The sequence below is a fragment of the Chelonoidis abingdonii genome, chromosome 9 (assembly GCF_003597395.2).
Source record: "Chelonoidis abingdonii isolate Lonesome George chromosome 9, CheloAbing_2.0, whole genome shotgun sequence".
Taxonomy (NCBI): Eukaryota; Metazoa; Chordata; order Testudines; family Testudinidae; genus Chelonoidis; species Chelonoidis abingdonii.
Genome location: NC_133777.1, coordinates 8,426,034 through 8,433,446, shown reverse-complemented (window position 1 = coordinate 8,433,446; position 7,413 = coordinate 8,426,034). Strand labels below are relative to the sequence as shown.

The window sequence follows — 7,413 nt, the reverse complement described above, 5'->3', positions numbered from 1 at the left end:
CACTTTCATGCATAAACATTCAAATTTGCTTAGCTTTTCTGCAAGGCATCAACCTTTAAACTTCACGTTTTAGTTACTCAGCGGCTATATGGTGCTCATATGCATAGTGATTATTACGGAGAGGCCTTCTCTCTGTTTTATATCTGTACTGCTCATCTCATGTCCCTATATCTTCATGAAACTGCTTACAGGACATAAGAATGCCATGTACTATACGCAAAGTGAAGCTATGCAATTTTACAATTAAGGAATACTTTACTGTAAGGTCCTCTAAGAATGAATACTTTCAGCAATAATTGCTTACAGAAAATCTCGAAGCATCTTACCATCTCACGCCTTCGAGTGATTAGGGTTGGATGTGATATATTGACCATGTGGGTCTATATCTGAGGTTTTGTAACTTATGACCTCTAGATAGGGTTTGAAGTGTGCGCACTCGCTGTTCCTTAGACTGTGTCTATATTCAATTGAAATAAGAGAGTATATCTGCCAACGTACGGTATCTCTCATACCACCTTCTCTAGTCTATGCCAATTATGCTACTATTATACAGCTTGTAGTCAACTGTGCTATGGATTGGTCATACTCCATTAATAACTAGTCCCTGACATCTCTGAGTGGCTCCTCTCCCAGGTTCCAGCTCTTTCGGTACCCTGTCTTGAAAGCCATGATGGACGCTCATCAAGAATATACCAACCATAAGGTTTATATAGTACAAAATAGGCTAATTTTCTTCCTCTTTATTATTTGATTTGGATAGAATAGGCACTTCTAGGACCACCTCGTATTCCCCTCCATTTTTTATTATTTATCATTTGTGTGCAGGTCGCCTTGCGTGCACACTTATATAACTCTCAAGAATTTTTGATTAGTACATACCATTATCTTCTTCGTACATAGATAATCATCATTTTTGCAATTCGATTAGGTTTGTTTTATGTGTATGTGTGCACTGTGTGTGTATATACATACTAATTGATAATTGTTGGTTCAGCATACAGACAAACTTGTATATGCCTCAATATCTATTTCTCGCAGCATGGAGATACATCATACTCTATTCCTTGACTCATCTATGGTATCTTGCTGAAATTCTACTAGTTCACAAGATATACCTAGAATGTTTATTCATTCATAATTGATATAGCATATCTAGTTCTTTATGGAGCAAATAGCAATCCATGATGAATTTAGGTGATAAATACAGTATTGCTCAGAAGATTATACATTATACAGATGTTTACAACTTTACCTTCTTGTTTATTCTATTGCCTGTGCTGTATGGTCTACCTAACATAATCGTCGCTGAAGCCTATTCTGTCCCGTGTTTGTAAGAACTAGATTCTGGTTAGACATGAAAAAAATTGGAGGGTGAAGACAAAATCCCTCGCCTAATATCAATAAGATATTGCATCGTTTAATTAGTTAGATAGCTTGCACATATTGCTTACTACTCATATTTTATTAAGTGTTTTTGATTTAAAAAAGGAAGTATTTCCAAATGAAATACTGGCATCACAGCCTCCACAGCTAGCTGTCTTTCCCTATGAAAATCCAAGCTAGGCGTTCTTCCCTATGAATAATCAGGCTGCATTTACTTTATCGTTATAAATATGGGACTTTTTTTTATGGATTATGTCTTTCTTTCATCTCTCTCTCTTACTGTTCTGATCTTCTTCTGTTGGTGCTGTACCACCATTGCGTCTCAGGATGCTGGACTGATACTTTATCCATCACTAGATGTCACCACATGTGGAGAACTTAAACTTTGCCATTACATTGTATTATAGATTACCGTGGAATGGGGGATAGTGTACTATTAGAAAGGTGTGAATCTAGATTGTTGATGTTTGAAATTGTTAGAGGCTCTCGTATACAAAAAAATATTTGTACACCCCAAAGTATGTAATATTATCTAATGTGGGACTAATTAAATCGCTCTCAAACGAGCAGAAACAAAATATAAAGAAAGTTTGTCTAATTACAAACTTGTCATATGCTATCTCCCAATCAGACGAGCTATCTCAGCATCTACACCTTATAACATGTGGTATGATGCGCATATCTACGCTCGCTAAGTCAAAATACATGCCTTCTTGTATTGTTTCCTGTGTAAGGTTGTTTCAGAGAGGTGACTGTGAAAAATGGTGTTATCTGCAATGTTTCTCATAGTCACAAGTGATTCGTCAATGATTTGGGTACTCGCATGAGTTGTAGTTACCTACTATATGCCTAGTGGTGTGTGCTACCCTTGACAATCTTCACGACATCGGTCTTTACATGTACACCGATAATGTCTACCCTAAGTGTCTTAATTAAGAAATCAACTACCCAAATCCTCATCCTTACCTTATTCCTACAACATTTTGACCATTACATGTATTGGTGAGAAGCAAATTTAGATAATTATTAAACAAATTTCAAATGATCTAAACTAGTCCCTGTTCATAGCAGTTAACAGGACATCTAATTTAATTTAGTCTAGGAACAGAAAGGGGATTCAAAACAATTAAAAGTGACTTTTTCAAAGAGTTGAAAAAGAAAATATTAGGTTTGAAGATTTTTTTTTTTTTTTTGTTAGCACAAGCACTTTTCCTTCTTTATGCGTGCTCTAGACTCTTAGACTTTATATGTTTATCCAAAGATTGTAAGGTTGATATGTTACTGCTCTTTTTATACTCTATACAGACAGGTTATATACTACTCGCACCTCAGGTCTAATTTGGCTTCGTACTGTCGATCGTGATGGTGTAGTTGGTTTAATTTGTAGATTCAACGCTGGTTGAAAACGAATTAAAAAAACTAACCCAAGCAAATATTGAACTGAAGATAAAAAAGTTATCTTCAGAACTTCATATATAGCACAAGACTTTTTGCCATATACATTTTGATGCATGTAAAAAAAAAAAAAAAAATACTAACATCCAGTATCTTTTAGTCTGCTGATGGCATTGGAAAGGAGACGGACACACCCCAGGAAGCCAGCTCCCTGTTTCTTGTGTATTTTCTTGTGATTCCATACACTGATGGTTATAGAATCTGTTTTCCCAACATATCTAGAAAAATATATTTTTAGATGAGATTAATTCAAGCTTGATTTCTTATTATTCTACAGTATTTTCACTTTGCTCCATGCAGACTGAATTCTGATATATTTTAGTCCTGTTGCTTTATCATAAATACAGAAACATTTAATCTTGCTATAGCATTAATTAGAGTGTTGTAACTTTGCACAGCACGTTAATGTTACAGCACTGGTTAATTACAGACAGCTTCATTAAAAGCTATGTGACACATGAATTCATTATGTTCCAAACTTACTTCTTTTAGATTTGTGTTTATTATTTTGAAAAAATTTTAATCACTGCCACAAGGAGAATGTTTGGAAATAACTTTGATGCAGGAATCTAGCCAAGCTTAGAGTCAAAGCTTTCATGCTGTGTTTGAAACACCTAGATGCTTTAAAATCATGCCTAAACAATTTTTTTTTTTAAAGTGTCCATAAAGAAAAAGAAAACCTTTCAAATATATTTTAAGAACCGTAAGTGATTGTAAAGTCCAGCTTCCTCGGGAATTCTGGCTCTTCTTGCTAATAAATGGGGGAAAAGGTGGCTTGCTTACACTTGTGTTTTACTTTCCAGATAGATTCATGCAATGGTTTTACAGAATAAGTAACTCACAGATCATAATGCTGGTTCCACTTGGGGTCTAATGTGTTCTTCACAGTGTCAGTTGAATGGCACTGACCTGATCCGTCTACTACTATTTTTGCAAATGGATCAGGAAGTCCTATGGAGGGGAGGTGGGGGGAGAGAAAAGGTACAATTAGAATCACAATGCCAAATTAATAAGTGTGTGTGTGTGTGTATATATATATATACACACACACACACACATACATACACACACACACACACACATACATACACACACACACACACACACACTTTTAATGCATCAGCAACTGAAAGAACAAAAACCATCACAAGTTTCAGCAAGCTACCTTTTTGTAATTTTATATAGGACCAATAACATGACGACCATAATTTGACCTTTGTACTATTTTTTTTTTGTTCCGTTTTCCTTTTTTAATCTGCATTAAATTCATAATGTATAACCAAAATAACTGTCCAGACTAGCTGCTATTCAACCTGCATCAACTGCAAAAATAACCATTCTTCTTACTTGAACCCGGTAAGATTTTTTGTTTTTCAGACAATATCATAGTGTCTTTTTAAATTTGGTGTAGATCACAGTAATCTTTTCCCCCCACTGACCAAAAATGAAAAAACTGCAGGTCTTGTGAAGATATTGTACTCATAAGAATACTGGACTTGGCAATTTGAAATAAAATAGAATTACATGAATCAGTCAGTGACTACATGAGCACTTACAGTTGCCAACATTAATTTCTTCTAGGCTGGGGTTGATTTGGAGAAAGGAGCGATAAACATGAAAAAGTGGAATATGGGAAAATTAGTCAGAATGTTAGAATGTTTAGTTTTGAATTTTCTAATTTAAAAATCCCTTTAAAGTATGGAATTGTTCAGCCTCTCACCTCATTCTCACCATCAATATTGAAAGCTTAATTGGAGACGTTAAATACAATTTCCCAAATATACAAGTTAAAGCCCTATACTCAATCTCATTGTTTACATTTTATTTTACAACTTGACCCATGTTTTGTGGTCCGGTGTTTTCTTGCAGTCTTTACCTTCTCGCCCAGAGCTTCTGATAAAAGCCACTGCAGTTCCTGACTACTGGAAAACTAGATTTTCTGTTTAATGTTTTATCTTTGCCACTGCTTTTGGTCTACTTAGTTTAAGTTTACTGCCATTTCTAGTACTGCATCTGTAAAACCCTCAATTTAGTTAAAAGCTATTTATTCACTGTAGTAACAATTAAAAATCCTGCCACCAATAACGTCATGCTTCCAAAACACCTTTTTGAGAATCTCAGTAGCCCGCATCCCTGAGCTGTGTCCCTGGCTTCAAGTCCACTATTTTAGCGCACTGAGTCACTGAAAGCAAAATGCTTTTAACTGCCACTATCATTATGGGTTCACTTAAAAAACCCCCTCAGATTTCTAAACCCAAGTAAACAAACAGGTGACAAAGGCACTTGATAGGGGACTGCAACAGGAAGTGGTGCTGGTGATTGAGGAGAAGGTTTTCCTTCTCCAGGCTGTGTTTATGCCAGACTCTCTCTTAAAGTGCACTAGTCTGGCAGGATGCACTATGGTAGACTAGCCATTGGCATCATACTGCCGGAGCGCTATGTACCACTTGTAAACAAATATCTCACCGAATCTGCTGCAAAAATATTGGGGGTGTTAACCCTGGCATGCTGGTCACTTACATTATGCCTTCCAAATAGCTTCCCCTCACCTTGTTTCAGCAAAAAGAGGAGTACTTGCGGCACCTTAGAGACTAACAAAATTTATTTGGGCATAAGCTTTCATGGTCTAAAACCCACTTCATGGGATGCATGCAGTGGAAAATACAGCAAAATGACACACACACACACACCCCATAAAAAAATGGGTATTGCCATACCAACTATAACGAGACTAATCAATTAAGGTGGGCTATTATCAGCAGGAGAAAAAATAACTTTTGTAGTGATAATCAGGATAGCCAATTTCCAACAGCTGACAAGAAGGTGTGAGTAACAATAGGGGAAAAATTAGCACGGGGAAATAGTTTTCACTTTGTGTAATGACCCGTCCACTCCCAGTCTTTATTCAAGCCTAATTTACGGGTGTCCAGTTTGCAAATTAATTCCAATTCTGCAGTTTCTCATTGGAGTCTGTTTTTGAAGTTTTTTTGTTGGAGAATTGTGACTTTTAGGTCTGTAACTGAGTGACCAGGGAGGCTGAAGTGTTCTCCAACACCTACAAGATCTCTATCAAGTATTCTTAAAACTACAATACCCACCTGCTGAAGTGAAGAAACAGATTGACCGAGCCAGAAGAATACCCAGAAGTCACTTACTCCTGCATTATGTTAAAGCACACTATGAAACCTTTAGCGTGCACCAGAAGGGTCTATATAAGCCAAACAGTGCACAATAAGTTAGCACACCGGTGGTGTTTTATCGGTATTTGTCAATTTATACCGAAAAATCAGAAGACCCAGTTATACTCTCTTGTATGGCTCTAAGTTATCTGGGGGCAGATACCACAGTTCTTAGCATTGCAGTAAGCAGAGGTACTCTGAACTCTTTGCCACTGAATTGTAGGAGAACTTGTCCGTCCTTTCTGGACACATGGAAGGAATTGTGGGAAGATACTGCAGGACTAGATGCACACCAGAGCATCTAGTCTGTATCCAGACTACAGAGTGGTTGTGTTAGAAATTGACAGGTTGTGTTCACTTGACTTTTAACCCATACCCCTTCTCAGGCCATTCACCTTGAGTTAAAAGGAGAACTGCACTCAAGTCAGGGCTGTGTGTGTGTGGATGGGATTCCAATCAGGAGCAACACTTAAATTACTTGAGTTAACTTTGCAGTGAAGACAAGTCCTCTGAGAAAAGTCACCTCTTCCTGTGCAGAAAGAGGGGCGGTCTCATTGTAAGAGGTCTGCAGAGCTATGGTTTGGTCATCTTTGTGCTTTCATCAGATATTACAGTTGATTATCTTTCTTTGTAAAAATGCACTTTCAATTACTGCATTCCGAGAGGTGTTTAACTCTCCTCATACTCAGTCACAGGCATTAATCCAGATTGGTGGACATAAGGGTGCAGAAAAGATTTTGACTTGAAAATATTTACACATCTGACACCAGTCTTGACTTTCCCTCCCTAATCATAGGTAAAGTTAGTTAGCGCAGAATAGAAGCTTTAACAGATCATTTCTATTAAAAGCATTAAAGATTTTAGTGCTCAAGTTTTTTAATTCTTATTTATAAATGGCTACTTTGAAAGTTTTCTTATGGGAAGAGAGGAGTAAAGGTGGGAAACAGGAAGTCCTAGATGCAAAACAAGTGACATGTTATAACGAATGTGACAGTACACCACACAAGGACATCCGGCTGCAATGTAGTTTACATTTAGATGTGCTCTACATTACAAACTTATCGTATAACTATGCCGTTCAGGGGGTGTGGAAGATCTACTACCCTGAGCAACAGAGTTATACCAGCTGAGATTCTGATGCAGACAGCGCTATGTTGATGGGAGGGCTTTTCCCGTCAACACAGCTACCACCTCTTGGAGAAATGGAATACCTATACCAATGGGAGAAACTCTCCCACTGGTATAGGTAGCATCTTCACTAAGTGTTACAGCAGCACTATGTGTAGACAAGCCCTCGGTGTATCTGAGATCAGGTCTACACTATAAGCTTTTGCTGGCATAGCTATGTTGTTCAGGGGTAGAGCGACCAGACAGAAAGTGTGAAAAATCGGGACAG

The 7,413-nt window shown here is 37.3% G+C and overlaps 1 protein-coding gene across 2 annotated transcripts in view; it reads right to left on the bottom strand.

Moving 5' to 3' along the window:
* Positions 1-7,413, bottom strand: part of SMURF1 (SMAD specific E3 ubiquitin protein ligase 1) — a 40,646-nt gene that overhangs the window by 24,560 nt on the left and 8,673 nt on the right. The gene's annotated exons all lie outside the window — the stretch shown is intronic.